The sequence below is a fragment of the Macrobrachium nipponense genome, chromosome 32 (assembly GCF_015104395.2).
Source record: "Macrobrachium nipponense isolate FS-2020 chromosome 32, ASM1510439v2, whole genome shotgun sequence".
Lineage (NCBI taxonomy): Eukaryota > Metazoa > Arthropoda > Malacostraca > Decapoda > Palaemonidae > Macrobrachium > Macrobrachium nipponense.
Window position 1 is genome coordinate 67,807,761 of NC_061094.1, and position 26,609 is coordinate 67,834,369.

Sequence of the window (26,609 nt, forward strand, 5' to 3'; positions counted from 1 at the left end):
GTATGGTATTTTGTTGCGGGTATCATCTAAATTATCAGTATCATATCATTCTCACTATTAGTAGCAATAGCAGTAGAAAAAATGCGTTACTAAAGTTTTACTGAATTTATACGAAGGAAAGCTGAAAGCGACTAAAATATCCAGTGTTTATTTTATTAAACTGTCCTGTAGTATTTCCAAATGAAAAACTGCCTTAACAACCTTGGCAAGTGATAAAAATAGCAGTGAGGAAGTATACAAATGTCTTTAGTAGAATAAAAAAAAAAACCTCCCCTAAGCCGCACACTGCACTGAGAAAGAGTAATGAACGAATGTACCTCAGAGTACAAGCTACAAGTGCAGAGATCCTTTCTGCAGAGAATTCATTCCTGGATCAATAGAAAGGGTATTTTGAGGATTTGTTGGGTGTGGAATATAGACAAGCAGAGCTGATCGAAGTGAGAGGATAACAGATGAGGGAAAGCTCCAGTAGGTGAATACAATACGTGGGGTCAGATCATTATGAAGACTCTGGATGAAGAGTTGAATTTGTTATAGTTATATTCTGACAATACAAAGCATAATACGATTTATACCATGCTCTACAACACTTTCATTAAATTTATTTTAAAAGCATGCGGTAAGCCTCATTATCAATAACGAATTGATTGCATTCTCTATATTTGGGTTTCATGAGGTGTAGTGTAGAAAAATGCAGAGCTGTTTGGCTACTGAAATTCCTAAATTAGGCCAAAATGTTATGAAGAAATAGAAAAAAAAAAAACAAATACATCTATTAGTCACAGTATTTGTATTTTTCTGTACCGTGACAAATATTCCACACAAGAAACTGCGAATCAAACGAAAACTAAGCTACTCGAGGTCACTGAATGAGGGAAAATATAGAAAATCAATATGGATGAAGGGGACACACCCCTCAAGGGTTGCATTTATGAGGAAAGGGCGTGATGCGGTTGGCGGACCTCTGAGGGAAGGAGACATGGGTGGACCCGGGTATGGGAGAGGAGGTGAGGGAGGAGGGGGGCTTGGTATGGTGGGGTTCGAGGGGAAGGGGACAGGGAAAAGCAAGTGCCAGTCAGTATAAGAGTAGGCACTGTGAGCGTTAGGCGGGACCTCACATCCGTCCTGATGCGACACTCGTGAACTCACTTATTCCGAATTCTTGGATCTAAAGGTCCTAAAAAGCGTGGTTGTTTGTCTTTTTTGCGGGGGGTGATATTGTGAATGTTATAAGGAAAGTAATTCGTGCTCCGAAATGTGCTGTGTTCGAAAAGTTTGTCCCAGTAATTCGAAATTCTTTGGATAAAAGAAACTCTGAACGATGATAAATGCATCTCTTTTATAAACTGGTTAGGAATACCACCGTATGGAATTAAATAGATTTTCTGGATAGATATCACTAAGATGTACCGGCATTTCATTCTCTCCCTTTAGAGTGCATGCCGTTATTTCAAACCTCAGACTATTTAATTCTGCTTAATTGAAAAAAAGGTGTTAATTAAATTGAAATTGATGTAACGGATAAAAAATGATATATCTAACCATAATAAAGAACGTAGGGTTCAGAGACTTGGCTTTGAATGTAGTAATCGGTGATTTCAAGATCCATTATGCATGACAGAATACCGCCGTCATCTGCGTAATGAATCGCAATGATTTATTTTGTCAGCGTCAAATGAGGTTCTCATGCGTCCGGTCGTGAAGGGTTTATGGCTTCCTATCCCGAAGCATCACGGGCTATTGAAACTACAAATGAGTAAAGACAAGCCTTAATATACGGCTCAAGCCATGAGGACTCACTACAGAAAAAAATACACCACACCACAAAGTACTCCGGAAGACCATTATGTTTGTTTTCGCTGAAAGTTCTCGAAAACACTTCATTTAAAGCTTCGTTCTACAGTGACATCTTCAGGCGAGGTAATACATTACTCTTAAGAAGAGATCATTTCATTGATGTTTGATAAAGAAACTTAGTTACTTAGCAAAGTATAAGAGCAGGAGTATAAACATATATGGTTTTTAGTTAAGAAGAATATTGCAGCACCGTTTTTGAGCAACACTGTCCGATGGAAAAAAAAATGTATTCGAGCAAAAAGAAATAAATGTACCGAAAACCGTAAAAACAAGATTTCTGACACATTTTGTCATGAAAACTCCAGTATTAAGATTAAGATCCAGAGATTCATTGGAAAAATAGCCACTGTGCTCTGTGCTCTCTCTCTCTCTCTCTCTCTCTCTCTCTCTCTCTCTCTCTCTCTCTCTCTCTCTCTCTCTTATCTTCGTCGTCTTCTTCTGGTCTGAGCCTTTGGTAATAGGTAAATCAAGATTCCGATGTATCCGTCACTTGGGAATAAATTTAACCGGGTAATAATATCGTAATATCATTAATATATCAGTGTCAAAATAATATACTTCAAGATGGTAAAATGGTGTATCAATTAATACTTACTCTATGATTGCGCAACTTACCAAGTTAACTTTAGGTTATAACTTGCCAAAAATATTTCAATTCACAATAACGTATCTGTAATCAATATATGAATTTTACCAGAGGAAGTGATAAGGATTACATGCATGAAGATATCAATATTCTAAAAAAAAAAAAAAAAATCTGACAAGAGAGACGTTAGAAAGAGCAAACACAGATAAACAGAAAAAATCAGCGCGATTCTCATTTCGTGCCAGCTTTGACAATCAAGTCATGATGAGTTCTAACACCGTATGAAAGTATGCGGAAATCTTTGTGGTTGAAACGAGGAAAATAGCAGAAGGAATAAATGAGGAAAAATGCCCTTAACAAAAAATAAATGGCATTAAAGAGGTGAAAATGACAAGCAAATATATACAAGCTCATAAAATTGATGTGCCGGAAAATAATTCAGAAATTCGTGTAAATAATCAATCAATCAATCGACAGAAGAAAAAAAAAAAATTGAGAATTTAGCGCAGAAAATCAATCGCCAACGCCTCCAGTCTCGCGTGGAAGCAGAGCGCCTCTGTGGAATTCCGCCACTCTTGTTCTTTCCTATGCTTTGTCTTCCACAAATCTCCAAAAATCTCAAGCCTTCTTCCTCACAGTTCTCGTCCAAGGAAGCCCCCGAGTCTTCCACCTCTTCTGGTGCCCGCCGAAGCCCACAGCTGGCACCAACACGCACTACTCTCAAGGGGATTGTACGAATCACCGAGCAAACAACAATTATACTGACAGGCTGTAAGACAAGGCAATGCAAACAATACACCACAAAGAAGTAAACAAGAGACTCCGTTATAAGATAGAGAAACGAATGGACAGTGACATCGTAACTCACATTGAATTTCGTCACCAATAAAGAAAGAAACTGAAAAAAACATCATTTCAAAGAAGAGGAAAGACAATCTTTTTTTTATTTCTCTCCTCGGAAATAAAAGCAAAAAACACAGGAAGTACCAACAAAGTGTGTCTGTCAAGAGACCAATGAACGCGTTCGTTAATCTCGGAATAGAGGACCATTTGAGCTGACGGGTGTACCAGATGACGCGTAAGATTAATGGCAATGATTCTGATGAGGGAAACACCAATAATACTCGCAACAGCAATGATAATGATAAGCATTACGTGGCCAGTAATGGCTACGATTGATGAAATTAATGAAAGTTATTATTTTGTTGAGACTGTTCATATATATCTTGGTGATTATAACGATGGACAACATGAAGACGAAGACTACTCTCTCTTTCTTGACACATACAAACAAGATGTGCCAGTTTTATTATCAATTAGCTTTTTATTTCTCCCCAAAACTTTCCACTATTATGAATTTATTTTAAGCAATAAATAGCAGTCTTATTTTAGGTGCAAGAAATAATACTGTTAACCCAATACAAATGATAAAATTTAAGAGCTAAAAAAAATACACAAAAAGTAACACTTTACGGTACATACCCGTATCACAACGTTCAAATGAAACGAAGCGTTAAAAATTTAGCTCTTAAGGGAAAAATCAGAGAGAAATAACGCTCGTAAGAATGACGTAATAACGGGCGAAAGAATATCCCAAATCAAGAGGTTGATTCATTAAATAAAACGAGTTCTTAGTCTTCTGACTTAATGGGGGCAAGCGCAACATAAATTAATTCGATTGTCTGTAAACTTATATATTTAGAAAGGACGGTTTCGCAAACCCAGATCCCTCCAAATATAATACTACTGACACCCATCCCCCCCCTCCATCCACCCCTCCCTCCCTCCCGACATGGTCCCCGGCACCACCCTCCAAGCTTAAATATAAATAGTTTCCGGACTCGAAACTGTGGTGCTTTTGGTTACATCTGAAATTCCTTTTTTATTTATTCGGATGGCATTTAGTAAATATGGCATTTTGCACCTCGAGTAGAACTGACTGTGCCTGAGATTTTCTTTCATGCTTTAACTCCAAGAACATCTGTAATCTTAGTTTATGTTTATGTATCATGAATGGTTGTATCATTAAATTGGCCGCACTTACTGTAAATGTATGAAAAAGATCTCCTCTTGAGAAGCCTACGAATCGCTATGAAGTGCTACTAATAAAGATATTAAGTTGTTTTTACAGGAAGTATATGTGCAGATGACTGAAATGAAATATGATTTGGTTGCAAATCCCTTCTTCAAGACACCTGGGACTTTTTACACTACTTAGTAAAGCGAAAAGAGTAAATTATCCCCCCCCCCCCTTCACAACCAACATAACTCGGGACCAATAAAGTGATAGCTGGAACATCACAGGAAGATAGACATCTACATTTAGGGAGCTTACCTTCTCTCAAAGCTATTGCAACCCTACGTAGGTCCTTGCTACAACCCTTCGTGGCACTCCCCTATTTTCGGATACGGTGCATTAGGGACCCACAACCCTACCGTTTTCTAAAGCTGTACCTACGTTAGCCGACATTATGGTAGTAGTCGATCATAGGAATTACTTGGGTCTCTTCATTTTCTTATGATTATTATTGGCTGTCTTGCATTATTGTCAGTTACGGTATTTACTATATGCTATTTGCCAATCATTACTCTCATTCTCTGCTCTTCCACAAAATGAAACATTCTATGGCTTCATATATATTATATATAATATATAATATGATATATATATATATATATATATATATATTATATATATATACAATAAATTATCCCCTTGTTCAAGAAAACTGTACCACTGAAAGCTCACTTAATGGGAACAACTTTCGAGATAAATACTGCATTTGCAAAACAAGCGATGGGCTGCTAGTTCCCCTCACCCTTTCGGGAGAAATATTCAAACTCTAGCGTAAGAGTTATGCAACAGCAATGATTCAGTACTTTACTGAATATCTAAAAACTTACCCATCCATTTTCATTCATGCTTCGTCCAGAAATATTTTCCACCACTACTATGCTACATATATTTCCCGTCGAGGGAATCACGGTAATTTTTACAATGCCAGTTAAAGCTTTTCGACAATGAAATGCTACCCAGACTGAGGAGGAGGAACTCCTAACAGCTGGTGCAGCGAGAAAATCGCGTTTTAGCCCCAGTCCTTTACTTCCGAAGTTTATATTCGCCTTCGTTTCGTAGCACAGCCTGAGATTAGCAACAGGCTGCTCTGTTTTGAAAGCAGTAATACGGTGTCGCCGTACTCGCTGGATACAGCGCAAAAACTTACATCCCGAAACCCTTCAACGAGAGTATTATAGTATTTACTGGGCATTATTTCTCCGTCGTTAAATAAGGAAATACGACCGTAAATTGATTGCAGATGTTTCTTGCAGTGTACATTACACTGCGCTTCTTGGCATCTCTGTAATTCTGCCGCAGAAAAAAAACAAGGAATTTTACTTGAAATATAATACTTAATGGGTAATTCTGTCATTAGTAACTTATTCTCTGAAACTTGTTATCATTCATGCTACAGCGCGCAAAAATCAATAATAAAATATTCCTTTTAAATATATATATATATATATATATATATATATATATATATATATATATATATATATATATATATATATATATATATATATATATATAATATATATATATATATATATATATATATACTCACACACATATATATACTATAAATACATATGTGTATATATAAACACAAAAATATACAATAAAACTGATTACAGAACGAAATCTCCCAGTAGAATTACTAACTTACTGTTGAACGAAATCTACCTGTAGAATTACTGACTTACTGTTTCAAATGCCACGAGAAGATATAAAAATTCCGAAAAGATTGAACTTACCTTAACTGAATGAGGAGGGATGAAAACTGATAGAATTTCCCATGTACCTGGAAAAGAAAAACTAGAATTAACAGGAGAATGAGCGGTGAACAGGTACAGATTATGTATATGGAATATGGAAGCTGCATCCATGAGTCCATTCCTTTTTATCCCTTTTATCATCCACATATACAGAATTTCTGCAAGTCTCTAAATTTAGTCCATTACGAACGCCTGTCTTGTTGCGGAATACCACATCGAAAAATAAGCAGGTGAGAAAATAAAACTATTACAGTTTTACAGAACTAGGAAATGATTCTGTTTTTGCTTAACTAACTAAGATGTATACTAAGTAGCGAAAGCATTATTTAACGACTAATAGTGAGCAAGGTCTGAGAGCCATAACGAAATGGTGTTCACTCAGTAGAGATACTCAGCGTTCATGAGTGCTGATGCCTCTTTAAATACTGTGCCTCATCAAACATAGGGATCGCCGGAAAGAAGAGGAAAAGAAAGCATTCAAGAGGATAAAGAGGTTAGAGGTACATTGGTCCATGGTGATAGGTCGACTGCCTCTCAGTTAGTATTTTACAGAAGTCTTAGTGGACTGATGAAGTCCAAGAACTTCAAAATGCTCCTTTGAATTCCAAAAGTCTTTACGGTATTAAATCTAAGAACATAATTTCCTCTTGATATCAACTATTTCTTCTGATTCTTATACCAGTGTCTTTATGATCCTTTGAGCAGAGAAATTCCCCTCAAAATGATCCACATCATCATGACCACCTCATGAGATGACATTACATCAATAAGTCTTCAGTCGTCAATACATCAAAAATAGTTTCCTTCCTGGTGTTGTTATTGTCACTGCATCCCATTTCTATAATTCATGTGGTCCCACAATGCTTTTCTCATATTCGGCTGTACTCCAAATTGGCCGACTCCAAGATAGTGACGTCATACTGAAATGCTCCATTAAGATATCTCCAAGGAAGTTAGACAGGCGTACGGCTAAGATAAACAAACTGAAGTACATACAGACGTAACCCCCAAAGAGACCTAGGGCAATATGCACTGTGGGCATCTTTCCACTTTCGTCGTCTTCACTTCCAAAGACTTCAGATTTTGCCTAACTCCCTTCGTTTCATTATTCTCACAAACGACTGAGTGACGTGGGCCGCTTGAATTCGAAACAATATTCCTAAACATTATGAAGCTTAAGCTTTTGTTAGTGAGATATAATCTAAAAAATTATGTCGCATCTTGCAGCATGCAGAGCGATGCATTTTGTAATATATATCAGTAATTATTTGAGCATGCCCAGTCCAGACAGGGCATCTTTTTTAAAAGAAAAATTTAAGCTTTTGGTGGAAAGAAACAGATAACCTAAAAATTATGTCGCATCTTGCAGCTCTGAATGCATTTTGTAATATATGTCAGGAATTATTTCAGTATGCCCAGTCCAGATTGGGTACCCTTTTTAAAGCAAAAATGTTACTTTGAAATTATTCATCTTATATTGCGTACGTTGAACTGCTTCTAATAGGACAGCGGTCATGCCTCTTGTGCATGGTATGGTACAATGAAGCAGAAAAAACCTAGTGCGCAGCAGCAGATAATAAACTCAGCGATAACCATTCAAAAATGCCTGTTTTTTCATTTGCTGTTATCATATAAAATTTAAGTGACTAAAATAAAGCAGAATTATGTCAATACGGTTATGACTGCATCCGAGGATTGTGGCAGGTTGTGTGATATCTGACCATGTATGGTTCAAGTATATGGCAAATATCACCAGTAATGATTTGAGAGGTCAGTGTACCTCTTTCAAACTGAAAACGATTTGATATTAAAAAAAAATCTTAAATCATCGAAAAAAATTAAAGCGTATGAAGGGATGTTTGAATTTATACTAGAATAACTATCAGCAATAAAAAATCAATCTTACAATTTATAATACTCTATTCCAAGACTGGGAAAATTAAAATTCTTGCCTTACTTCTCTTCAAACTATTCTTAGAGATACGGCGTTCTTATACGCGAACCTCTAACTTCAAACTAGCAAGCCCTATCTGAGAATATTTCTACAAGACTCTCTATTCTAATTTACTCATGCAACGCCTTAACCACCCACTACGCCACAGATGCAGACTCTCAGAGAAATTTTCTTTCATTTCTATTCCTGGTCATATGCAAGTACTGCTGCAACATTTTCCCTGCCAAAGTACGTCTTACGCAATCTTCAAACTAACCCATCTCTACGCCTTCACCAGTCCCTGATTCATGTAAGCATCCATAAGTGTGCATTTCAAACTGAAATTTGAGCAGGTCACAAAAAAGAAAAGACAATACAATCAATTGATAAGTGGAAAACCCTTCGTCTTAAGAAATATAAATGTTACTTTTTCTCGATTACGAAGAATATCATAGAAGATAAAAAAAAAAAACGTCAACAATCTTAAAAAATTAGAAATGACGCCGGACATATTCTATATAACCTTCAGTTGTTAGATGCTGACGGCTCTCTCTCTCTCTCTCTCTCTCTCTCTCTCTCTCTCTCTCTCTCTCTCTCTCTCTCTCTCTCTCTGTGGAGATTTGCTTCTTTCTGGCCCTGCTGAATCTTCTTACCACCCAAGAAGATAAACATCAATATGTCAAACTTGTTTCAACCCGGATACAGCCTTGTAGCCGGGCTCAATAAGCTTCACCCAGGAGGAGGAAGTGTCGTTTACTCCAACATGTAAATTTGAGGAAATGCGAACGAGTGAGGAAGGCCCCATAAATTGGTGGATCCACACAACCCATTAATATTCCATCCAGATCTTGGCACCGGTAGTGCCACATTACGTCACGGCAACTGATGTACTTGCGAGACGAATCTTGGTAACAGAGTGTGGTACTAAAGCCCTATCTCATTCGATGGCTAATATGTTTGGATGTACGCTTTTATATATATATATATATATATATATATATATATATATATATATATATATATATATATATATTATATATATATATATATATATAATATAATATATATATATATATATACATATATATATATATATATATATATATGTATATATATATATATATATATATATATATATATATATATATATATATATATATATATATATATATATAAACACACACACACAAGCAGATGCAAGAACTCTACGGAAAATTTTTTGTATATTGAATTTTCAAAGATAAAGACACACGAAATTTGGGTTTAAAATTTAACTCAATGTCCCCCCAATGAGGTAATTCTATCTAAAATAGAAAAAGAAAAAAAAACAGACCACCTTCCTTCCTCTTAATTCATCTAGGCTTGGCTTCATTTGTTCTACGAAGTGGTTTCAGGCGTGAATTTATGAGGTGGACGAATGGGTTATAGTCGATGTTTTTTTGGGCTTTTATTTATTTATTTTTTATCATTTTTTTAGACTATCCCGCTGTGACTAATGGCCATCCTGACACTGACTGTCTCTCTTTTTATGAAATGGTTCTGTTTTAGAATGGCAGTGTTTATGTGTAGTATGCGAGGAAATTTTTTCATATAAGCAAAATGATTTTTTTCAAGCAGATGACATAATGCTGAGGTCGATGACCACTGATTTTGTTACGTTACTGTATCACACTGATTGCATCAATGAAACATCTTCGTATTGGCCAGTGGCTGAGCTTTTGATTTGAAAATGTACAGAATAAATCTTTTACTAGCCTCACCTATTCGCCATGCTCGATATTCATTTATGAAACAAATTTAAACATAGAACACAGAAAAAATGAAGAGAATAAGCATGTCTATGTTAACGGCACGATCTTCCCAGTGGAGATATGTGTCAAAAATATAGATACAATTTGAAAAGAAATGTCTAAAGATGTCGTCACCTCAGGGAGATCGGATAAATCATCCAGATCTTTTGTGTTTAATTATATCTTGAAAGAATTATCGTACTGCTCAAATGTATACGCGTTTTCTACAATTAGGTGCATGTAGCGTCCACCGCCTTTTTGCTACGAAAATAGATTTACAGAGAGAGAGAGAGAGAGAGAGAGAGAGAGAGAGAGAGAGAGAGAGAGTGTATGTACATGTTTCTTTTTTTCCGGGTTCATGAATGTGTGTATCCATTTTCAATTGATTTTACATTTCAAAGCATTTCGTCTCCTTGTCTTATTTTTGCTTCGCAAGTTACCTAAACGAAAATGCACACTGAACGGTTCTTATTGTAATTACTCGACAAAATAAACTTCGATATTCCATTTTATTTTTACTTCACTGAAATCAATAATACTCGTATCGTCAATGGATATTACGATAACTGGTCTTATCAATTATCGCTCATACTTAGTTATTTTTTTTTTTTTTTTTTTTTATAAATTATTATTTTTAAATGTCCTCATTATCCCCAGTAACAGGATAGCTCCCACATATGAGTTAGTATATAGATATGTAATACAATAAACAAATAAATGTGAAATACGACCATTATGGTTGCCTACACGAACAAACACAAATGCAAATCCACCAGTGAAACTGGAGAGTAAGAAAACAAACTTCTGTAATGGAAAAGAAAATGACAGGAGAAGAATGAGAGAGCCAAGAGAAAGGCAATGTCAAGATTATAGCAACAATGCTTCGGAGTTGCTGGTATCACTTAAAAGCAAAGGCTGACGGCTGATGGAGAAAAACGAGCTGCATATTGCAATGACATCTGCCATGACAGCGACCCATCTCTTTTATTGTTGCTGACATTGCAGCGTAATGGGGCCTGTCTTGCAGTCAATTCGTTCTCTTCCACTACACCCGGAAATGATCAAAACTGCCACTGTTGTTGTTGTTAATTATTATTTATTAATTATTATTATTATTATTATTATTATTACTATTATTATTATTATTATCATTAAAAGAAAAAATGGAGAAAAAAGCCAATGAAATACATTGTAAAATACAAAGCAAAGCATCTTCAAATGGTGCCTTTCACATTTGTTAATGCTTGCGTTTGCAAATCCTCTTCATTCTCCACTTGCTGTATAATTTGTTTTCCTAAATATCTATTCTTTTAGTGTGATTTTTTCCTGTCACTTGCTTAACAGCAGATTCTTCTAAATTGACCAATGGGGCAGTTTTTACTATTCAACATAATGTTTTCCTAGAACCCTTCACAACGTCTTTTAGCAAGATTTCTTCTTCAATCTCCACTGTCAACTGAAAGGTTGATTTTGGACCCATTAGTTGTTTTCGAATTTAGTCGATTTTGATCAAATTCTGTCTTTGTTAAGCAGAAATTACTCTCCTTTCAGCAACGAGTCGGTCTTCTGTTAAAAACTTAATCTGGGGTCAAACTGAGCCTGCTATGCTATATTTAATATTAAAGTGAAAAATTAATGATCTTTATAGATTTTTCTTTTGATAACGTCTGGGTTTTGAAGGTCACTACATCCTTAACATTATACTGGCATCAATTCTGAGCATAATATCCTTCTTCTAATTCGCCCCCACTTTTTTTTTTTTTTTTTTTTTTTTTTTGGGGGGGGGGGGTGTTCCTCTCACCTTGCCAGCTCTGGCCCCCCTCATAAAAGAAATTAAAATTGCCTCCTCCTTAGAGCCTCAATATTAACTTCCGTAAATAATATGATCCCAGATTTATGAAATTCTGGCCCTTAAGGCGGACGGACGGACGGGCGAAATTGGCAAGCCAACTAATGCCTTGATACCGTTCTTATTAAAAAGCTCTCTTTGATGGACTCATCCGGCGCAGTTCGTTTTACTCGTGTGCAAAAAGAACTTAAGGCCAGGGCTGACTTCTTCTGGCGAATAAATAAAGATTTATTCCTTCGCTCTCTCGCGATCAGAGTTATTTAAGTCATAAGGTTTACTCTTGAAATGTTATGGGAAATTATCTTTTTTAATCATAATTATTCAGTGCCAATAACATTACCATGGATTAAGTCAAAAAGGCTAAAGATTTGCTAAGAATGCGTCCAAAAAAACACATGTCCCACATGTAAAAAATAAATAAAAATGAAAAAAACGGCAAAGAGAAGAGGTACATCGTAAAGATTAAAATAAAACCCAAAAACATGTAAAATATAAATAAAAGATTAAAATATACACATAGCAATTGTTGAGACAGAAAATGAGACAATTTTGGCGCTGGTGCATGGCACTTTAAATTAGCATCACAGCTTTTCTGAAACTTCGCGGAATCCACATCCAAAACATTGCCAGGAAGAAGGTTGCTCACGTTCCGCTGAAGGAGTAACTTGCATTATTTACAAAGGCGCATATACTCTCCTCTCCATACCTACCTTTTTCAAGTTTAGTAAAATAATAACAACAATAATAATCAAAGCTGAATTCGTTCTTATGGACAAAATTAGCTTCGAATCAGGAACATCTATTCGAAGGTTTAGCAGTTCAAATAAACAGCATCTCTTGTCCACTTACCAACTGGTAATTCCACGCTTCCACCAAACATTACTGATCACTGTGAGCGCTCAACGTAAATCCAGAGAGCAACATAAATCCAGAGAGGTCAAAAGCCACCTTATCTTCTGCTGGGACGAACCTAGGATCTTCTCTGGCATACTTAAAGCATCCGTAACTATACTCTGTTTTTTTCCATCTGTCTATCCGCCTGTGGTGTTTTCGCATGGTAACACTGCGTCCCGGGCTTTAAATAGTTACACTATGTGTAAGTTTTAGGTAAATAAAAGGATATCTGGGCATACATTTGTAACTGAAAAGTGTTTTAATAATTTACTGAATGCGAATTACACCGTTAATATTCGAAATAGGATATTATTTAAAGCCCGGGACGCAGTGTTACCATGCGCAAACACCACAGGCGGATAGACAGATGGAAAAAAGCAGAGTATATTCACCCATCACCCCATCACACCAATCCTTAGCTCGAGGGGGGAAATACAGATTGTACATCAACTTTCTGCCTTTCAAGCGCTGCTTTGCAATCTGATAACCTTGACTCCTAGGTCGTCCTCGTGCTCCTCCGAAACCACAAAGAAGGCTCCTTCAGGGAAACCCTCTGGTAATTATAGATGTCTTGGACTAAATTTGCCATTATTTAATGCAGTAGCGAGGGAGGAAGTCATTATTCCCAACACCTGAACGTTTGGTAAAATCTGCGCACTCGTAAAAATCTGTTTTCATTCGAATTACTGTCACTCGCATATAATAACAGTTACATAGACTGTAGGATTTAAAATTTTCCGACATACACAATCACGGGATTCATATAATGGTCAAGCGTGTCTGGAAATATTAAATTTCCGTCTTCCTAGTATTTTTGGGTGGAGAAATTCTTCATTCTCTACTCCGATATCCGTCTTTGATAATAATACATCAACTACCCCACCCAAACCAAGAGCCATGCCAGATATCGAACCCAGGTTTGGAGAAACACAGCTGCCATGATAAACTGTACAGTATATACTCATTCAAAACCCCTGGGAACAACCCACAGGAAGCGATTACAGTTTGGTAATGAGAATTTTGTTCTTATCACACACATTTCCAAGTTCAGTTTCTTTTTTTCTTTTTTTACAAGATGGAAATTGGGGGAGTCTATAGGGTTAGCATTCAAGATCTCGGATCATCACTTACGTTCCCCTATTCTTCCTTTTCTTTATCGTCGACCGTTATCATACCAAAGATCCAAAGAATTTCAAAATCTCCTTGAAACATTACATATATATATATATATATATATATATTATATATATATATATATATAATATATATATATATAGATAGATGATGATAGATAGATATATAAACAGACAAATATCTCACCACACCCATATTATCCCCTTGGAAAGGCTGGCGCAGGTAGTGGTTATCTTTCTAGTATATCATCAAATCTTTTTTAAGATGAGGCTGCTAGCCTTCCACCCTGCCATGCTGTGGTTCAAAAACTCTCTTGGTCACCCCATCAAAGCACTAAGCAGACCCAAGACGGCTTCACACACACACACACACACACAGAAAGAGAGAGGCCAGTTACCTGCTACCCTAGTGACCCCCTCCACCCATACCTTCCTAATGTTCTTACTTTGTTTAATGGGGTTGGTCAGGTCTATATGTAGTGTGTGGACGAGTCGGTCGAAGGGAGGTAGTTGAGGTTGATTTAGGTGGGTGGGATGGGAAGGGAATCTGTTGCTGCTTATGTGGAAGGCGGCTAAGTTGTTGGCTCGCCCACTGGGGGGAGGGGTTGGTTGATTGTGGCACGAGGGAGAGAGCGGGGGCCAGGAAGAGGAAGAGGAGGTTGGAACAGATATGGTATATTTCATTATCTCTTCGGCAAAGCAGAGATGAAAGGAGGAGTGGAGATAAGGATGTTTGCCTTTGATTTACGGCTGAAATTCTTGTGCGTCCTATTAATCAGGTGTCTGTGGTCTTGAGGTTGCGTGGTAGTAAACGATCGCGATTATTGCCAAGATGGGACTGCTAAATGCCCCGGTGGAAATGAACTTTTCAGGGACCAATAAGAGTTAAATGACGGCTGTAATATAGAATAATAGTATGAATATTTGCATATCAAGACACTGTGCTCTAAATTTGTTTCAACAAAGCTTGCTTAGCTCACGTTTATTCATTCACTGACCACAATGATTGCTATGGAGAAATAAATGTCTAATATATGGAAAAAAAAAGCTAAATCCAGAAACATAATTGTTAATTTTACTGTGAGTGTGTGAGTGTGTGTGTGTGTGTGTGCGTGTGTGTGTGTGCGCGCGCGCCCGAAACTCCTTGCTAAACGCCTAGTCCCTCTATATGGATCTTTGAAGGATATTCTTGGAAGCAGCTGTATTCCTAACGTAAATCACCTTGAGTGATCGACCCCACCCAAGCTGAAGTGGTGGTTGACTGCTAAATTGAAAAGATAAAAGGCAGCAAATATCTCGCTCATTAGTGTGCTAAGCTTTGCTCCCACGGCTAGGAAGGAAGGTATACGAAAGTATACTTATTTGTCTGAAAAACACACACTCACGAACATGCACACATGTAATTAAGATTAAATGAAATTTGTGATCGGGTTAAAATCACAGTAGAAAATCGATTAATGAGAAGCCAGGATACTTCCACTGGAGATGACAATGAAGAGGCAATGAATACTGAAAAAGGACGAGAATGAAAGCAACACAGAAAAGGAATACTTCTTGCAAAGAAGTCACCAAAATCTAGTTTTCTATGGGACTATTCCTATTATACAAGGAATCTGTTTACTCAACCTAACTATACATACGTACATCCATGCATAAATAACATAATATATATACCATATAATATATACATATATAATATATATATATATATACCATATATATATATATATATATAATATATATATATATATATATATATATATATATATATATATATATATACACACATATATAAGTATGTTTATTTCCGTTGTTAAAACATTTTTCATACATTGGCATATACCAAACAGCGAAGAGTTAACGCAATATTACTAGAGCAACAGTTCTATTCTGAGAGGGTGGGGCAATTATTAAATTCGTTTTTGAAACAAGTGCAAGATGATTTACAAATAAAAGGGGCAGGTCAGGATAATCCACTGTGGCATGGGTAAAGGACTTCAAACGAATGGCATTCTTCAGTAGGCAGAAATTCAAGTAACAAGAAATAATGATATGGTTGTGTGTGTGTGTGTGCGTGTGTGTGTGTGTGTGTGTGTGTACTTCAACGCGGTCCCCTTCCCCCGAATAGGAATGAAGCCAAGACCAGCCACCCACCAATTCGCTGCTCGTCTTTCACCGACAAAAACATCCGCCTGAAATAGTGCGTGTGGCCAAGGTGTCAGAGGGGTGCCACTCCCGCCACATGAGGGGGAGGTGGAGGGGAAGAAGGGGGGGGGGGTGGTGTTAAGGCACAGAGAGAGGTAAAGAGATCTGGGGAAAGAGAAGGAGGGGAGGAGGAGGAGGAGGAGGAGGAGGAAATGTAAAGGTATTTTTTCTTCTTCCCTGGGAAGAGAGAGAATCGCGTGAGGGGAAAGAATACTAAGAATGAGGACGAAAGGAAGAACGTGAAGATGGTTCTGTAAAGTATAAGGAACCTCTGAGATGTGTTCGCTCACATATGGATCACAATGATGCACCTTCGAGCATATACAAATGCAGGGGGATATTGCAGAACTTTGGAAATATGGGAACAGAATAATAACGAATCTCTCTCTCTCTCTCTCTCTCTCTCTCTCTCTCTCTCTCTCTCTCTCCTTTTAATCTTCACATTTCATATAGTTTAAAGACAACCTATATAGTAGCTCCCAAGTTTTGCTCTTCAGTAAGTGCATCATCTTTTTGGGTATTTTTAACTGACTTACTTTCTAAATAAGCGCCACTGTCACTTAAACTATTTTGCATTTTAAGGCACTGCTTTATTTGTGAGAAGGAAAGTTAATACTTTATACTAAGTCTTCCTAAATACACAGCTGGACAGGTGGTGATTACGCACTTCGTTTTCAAGCGCAATGCGAAGAATTCACAAGTATTCGAGATAACTGGGGAAGAACTCGATATCCCCGAACTGCTTTCTTCGCGTAATTCACTTGTTTGCTAACAATTCTAAAATTTATGTTAATACCACTCCATAGCTATTCCCTTTTCCTACCTACAATAATTAATAGAAATTAAAGTATAGAGACTATTTGTAATCCTTTGTTTTACTTCAAAAAAACTCCGACTGCGGAAGACAATTCAATGTTCTTCTCTGACGTCAACTCAGGCAAAGATTTCGGCTTCATCCCGAGTCCTTCTTTTCCTAGATTCTTAAAGCCGTTGGTCACATGGGATCTGATGTCAAACAGCACGCATCCAACAAACCTGTAGCCTAACCATGATTTATGAGTTGATGTATCATTCATATTTTTATGGCAAACTTGCTGGAGTATCTTATGACCACGCGCAAAATTATATATATATATATATATATATATATATATATATATATATATATATATATATATATATATATATATATAAGCGAATACCACGGGAAAATGATAGTCAGAAATCCAAGCGCTTTCGTCTTTATTCAGACATGGAATTGGCGCTTGGATTTCTGACTATCATTTTCCCGTGGTATTTTCGCTTATATTATATATAGTATATATATATATATGTATATATATATTATATATATATATATACACACACATATATAATATGTGTGTATATAGATATATATATATATATATATATATATATATATATATATATGTTTAGTTGAACGGCGTCATCAGATTGTTATTGAAAACTTGCTGGATTATCACGTCCACTCACATAATTTTATATATATATATGATAAAAGTTTGAAAAACAAACAGCTGCGTGGAACATAATACATGCAGTCTATTTGGTAAAGAATGTATACGAGACATTTAGGACGATGGCAATATTTTATGATTGATAGAAAGCTTGTGTTAGAAAGCATATACAGGAAGGTGACTGGATTGGTCTCAAAAACAAACATGAGAAAAGGGTGTGTTGTCCCCCCGTGCTTGTGTGATAACTTTACTTGCACAGTAATGGAGCAAGAGAAGAACAACTGACGCAGGGGCATGGATGTGAGCATATGATAGAGTCAAGTTCTTTCTCCGACTACAGTCTTTCTTTACAATCAACATTACAAGATTTAATGAGCGCGGTCGTTAACTAAACCACGAGGCCGTCTTCTACTTCAATCGCAACAAAGAACTACTGTGACACCTTTCGAAACGAATTGCCTTTTAATCTCGGAATTTTCATTCATATTTCATGTTAATGGCGCGACCAAGACCACTTCAAAGATTTATGTATGAGCAGATTGCTTTGTTTCCCCCTACGATTTCTAAATTAAGGATCTAATTTTTCACTTGGTTTAATGGCAGGAGTTTGCCAGGGGAATTATCACTGCCTTGTCAATGTCTCAAGAAATAGTATTCACTCTTACCTGAGTAATAAGAGAGTTATGCTTTCACCTAGGTTGGTTTCTCTACTTGGGTGAGGAGCAGAAAAAAAACTTACTTTAAAGTTCCACAATTTCGAATTCCCAAGGATCAAACAAAATAAAGTTTTTAAAAACACGCCGATTTGCAGTGCTAACTGAGAAAAACACGTTGTCATTGTTAAGGTCAATTCCTACCGCATGCTTTCTTCATTTTTCAAAAAGAAACTTCATTAGAATAATTCAAAACATAATCTGTTGAATCCTTAGCTATCACCTCTTTTACCTCAATAATCTAATCTTCCTCTTTTTCAAGAGGTCAGGGTGTCAGAACTTGAAATGGAAAACGCTTAAAATGCTATCACAATTTGCTAGCTGGACCACACTTGCATTTTTACTATGGACATTCACACAATTTACACTATAAATAAAGGCAATAATTCAAGCAATTTTTTTCACAGTCATTTTTATGCAAAATCTTTAATTTGACGAACTGATTCTGTAACCTTTAGCAAATCGGATTTTTTTCGAAGTTTCTTTTTTCCTCTCGTTCTTTTTTTATTATTATTTAAAAAATAAACTGTCAGTTATCCTTAAATAAAATATCCTTCTCCTTCTCTAACACGTTTTCTTTTCCAGTGATTACTTTCACTGCAGCCATCCGACGATTAGCGAGATTTATATAGCAATCACGAGTCACAAATTGTGGTAGGTCCGGCAGGTATCTAATCCTAGAGTAATCTCCGGGGATTTTTGGAGACAGTCACAACAAGCGCGATTATCGCACAGATAAGGTGGCATCGGGACAGGCCTCGCGGGCTCAACAGCAACCGATTAAGATTAGATTAAGGAAAAAATCCAAATTAAATGGAAAATGGGCCTCGGATTCTTCTACGTCTGAAAGGCTTCTCGCTTCAAACAAGTTTCACCGCATTTTTATGCATTACCATTAACGACGATTTACCCTTTCTATTTCTACACTCTCCTCTCAATTTATTGACGCTTTTAGTTTTCTGAGAACGAAACTATTGCGCCGGCTTTCTCTGTCCGTCCGCACTTTTTCATGTCCGCCCCCAGATCTTAAACACTACTGAGGCTAGAGGGCTAAAGATTGATATGTTGATCATCCACCCTCTAATCATCAAACATATCAAATTGCAGGCCTGTAGCCTCAGTAGTTATTATTCTATTTCAAGGTAAAATTAACCACAATCATAATCGTGTGCCTGGCAACGACATAGGCCAGACCACCACCGGGCCGTGGTTCAAGTTTCATGTGCCGCGGCTCATACAGCATTATACAGAGACCACCGAAAGATAGATCTATTTTCAGTGGCCTTGATTATACGATGTACAGAAAACTTGGTTCTTCGGAGCATTTTTTTTTTACTTGTTTACACTTCAGAATAGAATACTTTACGCCACTCTTTCACACAAAGAGAATTCCTTACTTAAACCGATAAAGACAGAATTATACAACGAATTTGGAATGAAGTCTAATGAAATTGACCTTTGATTCTGCTCTGTGGTGAAACTGATGATGGATTTCATCTACTTACGGCCTCACTACAGACTGATGAAAATGAAGGGACCCGATCAAAAATTTAGCGACGTCCCTTTAAGCAGATCAATCAATCAATTAGTTGACCAAACAAAGTAAATGTTTTATATATAATGATCTGGTGGATAATGCTGGTAAAAATCAAGTTGTTTGGCGGGAGGGGTGCGTATAATTAAAGAAGGAACGAAAGAGGAAAAGGACTTGTTCAAGTGTTAAAAATATCTAAGAAAGTTAATAAACAAACCGAAAGAAAATTTAGGAGTTATCGCGGTTCACTCATGTCGTTATAAAAATAAAAACTGTACATTTGGCACTGTAAACACAATCATCATCCACAATGAAACTGGCGTAAGAAGTTTACGAACGGTTTTTTATTTTAGGTACATCGCTGAACCACCAGATAAACTGACAGTAATGTCGCGATGAGTCAATTTTTTTTTTTTAATATAAATCGGGAGATGGCTTTTTGTTCGTAAAGACAGAAAGCCGAGCTTTGTCCGTCACTGGCAAATACTTCAATGTCTACGTCAGACGTGTTTTCGGGTGAATCGAAATATAAAGGGAATGACTTCCACGTGGTATGCACCAAAGCTCGTGATCATTCCGGGACCAAAGCCCATACATTCGTGCCTTGAGTTTTAAACACTGGAGGACAAGAGTCCCTTGTCGAAGGACTCCGATGCAATGGTCTCCAGCTGAATTTTTCCTCTGTTTACATTTCAAAACTTCAGTTGACGTGTTCTACGGTAATCATATTTTAAAGCAGGCTTATGTAACTACTGATACAAAGACTTACATATGTGTATACAAACACACACACACATATGAGAGAGAGAGAGAGAGAGAGAGAGAGAGAGAGAGAGAGAGAGAGAAGGCAACCCTACCGCCTATCTTGTGAGGGCTACAATCAGCTAAACTGGGCACCACGGGCTGGCTACCTCACCCTTTATGGTAATCCCCCACCTCAAACACCAGTGGAAGAAGGTGAAATGGTAAACTCTTACAAGTGTAGTTTCCTTTTCTCTCTATGATGTCGCTTCTCCACGTCCATCCTGGATGTTATACCTTTCCACGTTTGATGTGCTTTTCAGGCAGTTTCTTTTTTTTCTTTATTTTTTCATTTCCATTAGGTGCTAATTCACAAGTGGCACCTCATAACTCTCTGGCAGCACTTATGCAGTTTCCAAAGTTCAGCGTGGATAAACCAGATGAGTAATCTGTCGTTCCATTCAATGTCATCCAAACTCCACGTGATGTTTATATGAAGCATGCAGTTATGTCCGCTGTTCCATTATCTTGACATATTCAAGACCTGGTTAGGGTCTTTATAAATAACTGAGGGAACACAATTACTACTGATATTTCATTCAGGAGTTATTCTGGAGAAAAACACCTTTTTTTTATTATTAAGACTAATTTTGAATGATGAGCAAGGAGATTCGACTTGAGAAAAATTTATTTCATCAACTGTCATAATCGACAGGTGAATATAATGAGTGTATGGATATTTATCAATGTTCATATGTTCTTATTTTAATTTCACTTCGACATTTAAATATAATGACTATATGGATATTCATTAATATCAATATACTCATTTTAATTTCCCTCCTGAGGTTCTTTTTCACCTCCTGGCAAGATTCCTTTGATCATCGACAGAGGATGACGTAAGCGGCCCTTTCCCTTTGTCTCTTTCTTCTTCCGAAGTTACTGGCAGTTTTCTTTTGTTCCAATCTTTCTCCTTCCTTTTGTCTTCCACACAGTCCTTCCTTATTGCTTCGCAATCAAAGAAGGACGTCGACGAGCATTAAGCTTGTTTGCTCAAGTCGTTGTGGCTACCTCGACAATGACGTGGAATCCTGCTTAGACGGTCGTGACCTAATACTCGAGCAGATCCTTTGAGATCTACTCGAATGAAGAGAGTCGTTGAGCAAGAAGGAGCTTCCGAGAGGTTCGAGAATTTCGTTTCGACATAAAACAGAAAAAAATAAAAGATTTGTTGACTAAAGTTAAATTCTTCCTAATCTCTTTGACTGGAGATCATTTCAAATGTGATGATTCCAATTATATTTCGTACAGTTATTCCATTTATCTTTTTTGGTGTAAATGCTTGAAAGTGGCACAATAATAATCTCCATCTCAAGTTTCTTATTTCTCACTATGTTCTCAATTCATATTGGGTGCGCTCATACCCAATAACAGCAATGACATTTTGGACAGCTCACCAACTAATCCTTATTCTAAGATGGTATGAAGCATGGAATCCAGAAATAAGGAATGGTTGCCATGAAATGTCTCGTTATATGTAATTTGGAATACGACCTCCTAAAGTGTTCACTAAATTATATGAGAGAAGGTAACCTTAAATTCTTATCTTATACCTAATGAAAATGGGAAGTAAACAATATTGAGGTAAAAATGAAGATATAAGAAACTCACCTCTGACAAGCTGGAGGTTAAGAGAATCGTGAAAAGATAAGGAAGGAGTAAATTCCACCCCTAGGAACTAGAGAAAAAAAACATTAAAGGAATTGAACAATCAAGAGAATTATTTTTGCTGCTCTGTTTTCAACAATCATTTCGATACCTGCTTCATAATACAATTCTGGCATCAACAACCTTTCGCTTCTTGTGGGATTTTGGAATTTCGGTCTCCCACCATGGTCCTATTGCGTGGGTAACCTCTAGGCTCTATAAAAAAATCAGTTATCCAAGACTAAACTAATAAAAAAAGTAGTAATAAGTAAAAAAAGTGCCATCTATCCCAATTGAAGCATAGCTTACAGTCCCGTCACCAGAACAACAACAATTAACATCATCATCTCGCCATCAATAAACCCATAACAGAAGCTAAAGCTTAGTTACAGTCATCCGCCCAAAATATCTTCGAACAAAGCAAAAACTTTGACTAAGATGAAGGTACGAGCGAGTGGCACTGGCGGTTGGTTTTACGGCCACTCTGGCACCTTCTCAAACACGAGTTTTCTTGTTTTATTACAAGGGAGGCTTGACCTTCCTGACTGTAAAACTGGCAATTTTAAAAAGAGAGAAAAAGAGAGAGAAAGAGAGCAATAGTCTTAGACCTCTATGAAACAATTCGTTTTACACAATGTCTTGTAACATGTATGTGTTATGTAAGTAGTCTTGTTTGCCAGGTTACCTGCATCAGGGTAGGTGTCGGGTAATTTTGTGAATGTGTTCAACAGAAGTAAAATTAAAAATTTTTCTTAGTGATTTTTTTTTTGTGCTTTTGTTTCTTTATTCATCTGTATAAATCAGTCGTACCATGTTGTGCTTAAATTCTTAAATAACATCCTTACCCCAAATTATATATCAATGCTACATTAACATTTTGCTAACATTTCTGTACTTCAGTATAAAATGCATATATACATATTAGGTTGATTACTACAAATAATGCATAATAGTCCAAGTAAATGAGCGCAAATTTATGCACAAGCGTAATTTGGAAAGGATACCGCATACTTCAAATTTAGAAGTATAAGGAAAGACGTCAAAAACCCTATATCCTGGTAAACCATCAGTTTTAAACATTTATCTCTGCTTACCATAAGCATGTAAATAGACAAGTGTGTTTTAAAATTCCAAAGTGAGAAACGTTTATGACAGAATAAACTGACGTCTCAAAACATTTTAGACATAACTAAATAAAGCATATTTTACTTCTCTCAATCAGTCAAAACAACATACGTTCGCCTTCATCCCCAGTCAGAGGCAACTCATCCATGAGACCTGTTTTCCTTTGTTAACTGAACCTGTATGCTTTCCTTTTCTCATATAACTTCTCTTTTCTCTCCATTTACCCCCGTTGACTTCCAAACATCTCGAAAACTGTAATCGATTTTCTCGTTCTTCTCGTAGATGACAGTGATTTTTTTCTTAAAAGCTCCTCCAGACAGATTGAAGCAAGAGAATATTCTGTTACGACTCCTCAGAGGCTGCCAGATGCGGAACTGTAAATATTTTAGCAATAGTAAGGAAGATTTGTCAGACGAGGCCATATATTTTCCTTTTTAGATCATACTTAACAGTGTGTGAATACTACATCTGGTTCTACAGATGGCAATATTGCGATCCTACATTTGGTGAGGATCATCATCCGTTTCATTCCACCCGTACTTCTGAAAAAGTGATTATCTCAATTTCTCCCCCTTAAGCCACTCACATTGGAAAATTTCCAACAGGGAGTCTTTAGTGTCACCTAGAAATATTATATTTTAAAGAATATTTTTACTTTTGTCTTCCTATAGAACAGAGTTAGAGTACTAACAAACATAATTTGAGAGAGCTGTAATACGGTTATCTCAAAGGTTCTTAACAGAACAAATAGGGAAAAATTTAGAATAAGAAAATACATATTCTACAGGGCAGAGAGAGTCACTGAAATACCCTGCTTAAGCACCATGCCCAATGTAGAAAAAAACGAGGCAGGCATTTCTACCAAATTCAAATAGTGTATAAATGGAATTCACGCTGTAAATGATGAAAAACTCACCCACTCAAAAAAGTGAGCGGTTTAAGAACTCGAGAACGAAGAAGAAAGGCGAGGAATCCGCATTTAGAATTGAATGGCCTCAAAGATTGATGCAGCCTACTGGTTCCCGGGAGTTTTCAGACGCCAAAAACAAAACAACTCTTACAAAAAACTTACAGTAGAGCTACTATTGCTACTGTGTCTCCTATCGGTACCATTACGACTGCTACAACTACCAATAACAATACAAAAGGTTGCTCTAAACATTTCAACAGGATGACATCATCAACAAAAGAGAGAGATAAAGAGGAAAGAGAGCGATCGTGACAATGACGGTAATCAAGCCTTTATCACTTTTGTTTTCGAGGATTTATAAGACCAAAGGATGGCACAGTGTAAGTTGGCCTAATTAAGAAATGGAAAAAAAAAAAAACACAGAAGAGGCACTTTGTTCGCGATGTGATGGTACACTTTTTTTTTAGCCCTGATGTCAGCATCATAATTAGGAAGTTTCTAGCACCCCCCCCCCAAAAAAAAAAGCCAACCACAATCCCCCTCTGTTTTTCTTCTGTGTTCTACAACTGTCTTTGTAGTAATATGTAAGGTGCAGTGAAAGAATTCGAAATTAAGATATTTGTGGCTTAATACTACATACATACATACATACATCCATACATACATACTATATATATATATATATAGATATATATATATATATAAATATATATATATATATATATATAATATATATATATATATATATATATATATATATATATAATATATATATATTATAAATACATGTGTGCGTTTTTTTTGTGTTTACTATGTACGTATAAATACCTCTTACTGTGAGCGTATCAAGATTTGAAACGAAGCAAGGGCGAGCTTTCTCCAGTAAAATTCATGAAGCCTCTGTTTGACTCAGGCCGAGAACATACTTCCTGGTAGTCAGACGACCATGGAAGTCGTAACGAGCTTTAAAAACGACATGAGGCTGGCAATCTCACCTAGAAGCCGTGCTGGGAGCCAGAAAAATGAGTATAGTGAAGAAAAAAAAAGAAATATGTATATATACTACTTGAGGAAAGCAGGTATTTTCAGTTAAAACTCGCTACAACTCTAGGCACCTGAGCAGAGAATTAAGTACTTGGTAGCTAGTCGACTGTAGTCTGCCGCTGTGAGGCTTGAGAAGTGCGTGGGACTAGCAACTTTATCCCAAAATACCCTTTGGAGCCACCCAGCTAAGGGGATCAGACATGTAAGGGGGAATAAAAGATATAGAAATGTGTGTTGTAGCATAGATCCTTTTCTTACTCGCTGGCCGTCACCTGGCCCCTACACGCTTCACGCAGAAACAAATCAAAAGAGAGAGAGAGAGAGAGAGAGAGAGAGAGAGAGAGAGAGAAAAGGGGAATAAAAAGGGACATTTGGCGATTACTTCTCGGCCTTGCTGAAGATACTATCAAACGAACTGAGGCTCCCCTATCCCCATCCCCAATCCTCCACCCTCACGTACCCCCTACAATCTTCCTTCCTTCCCCTCCACAATCCTCGCTTGTTGCCAGTGTCAGTCATTCTTCTCATAATAATAAAATCTGAGCCAAGAAACACCACGATTCGTGGACTAATGAAAAATTAGGTTCGAGAATTCAGTGAATTATACCTTTGGGAGGACAGTGTCACTGCTATTTTTGTTGATGCTTAAAGAATGTCAGGAAACAGATATATCCGAAATTTCTAACGAAGAGTATAATAAAATAGGCCATATTAATGTTATTTTTATTATATGTATACATATCACTACATTCATAAGGATATCTCAACATTAAATCACGCGCGGTACATTCTTCTATTAATTCGTAGGGTTAACTTCCATCTTTTATTAAGGCTGACACGAAATTCTGAGCTTCAGCTATCAAGGCTAATCACTTAATTCCTTAAGACTCTTAAAGCAATCTTTCCTCTCTTTCTCTTGACCTGGTCAACAAACGAGGTGATTTAAAAAGTTCAAGTTCACAAGTTGGTTTTTAGGAAAATTTTTATGCGGAAATGTAGTTTTCCAATTTAAAACTTGGAGGATTTGTGAACCAAGCTTTTCTAAGCTCTGGTTGCCCTTTCTCTCTCTCTCTCTCTCTCTCTCTCTCTCTCTCTCTCTCTCTCTCTCTCTGACGACTGGAGGACTTTTGCTTGTGTATACATAAATGCAAAGGCGCTTGCGATGTACATTCATTTAAATATATACATGAACAATATATTTTAGTTGAATACATACGTTCATATATGATTTTTTCATTAGAACCAATTAAACCTGGGTTCACCTAGGACTCCA

General features: G+C 36.8%; 1 long non-coding RNA gene across 1 annotated transcript in view; it reads right to left on the bottom strand.

The window, feature by feature from the left end:
- Window positions 1–6,259: 6,259 nt before the first annotated feature.
- Window positions 6,260–26,609, bottom strand: part of LOC135207573 (uncharacterized) — a 162,313-nt gene continuing 141,963 nt past the window's right edge. The window contains exon 5 of the long non-coding RNA XR_010312995.1: window positions 6,260–6,306. This is a non-coding gene — a long non-coding RNA (uncharacterized LOC135207573). The remainder of the gene's footprint in view (window positions 6,307–26,609) is intronic.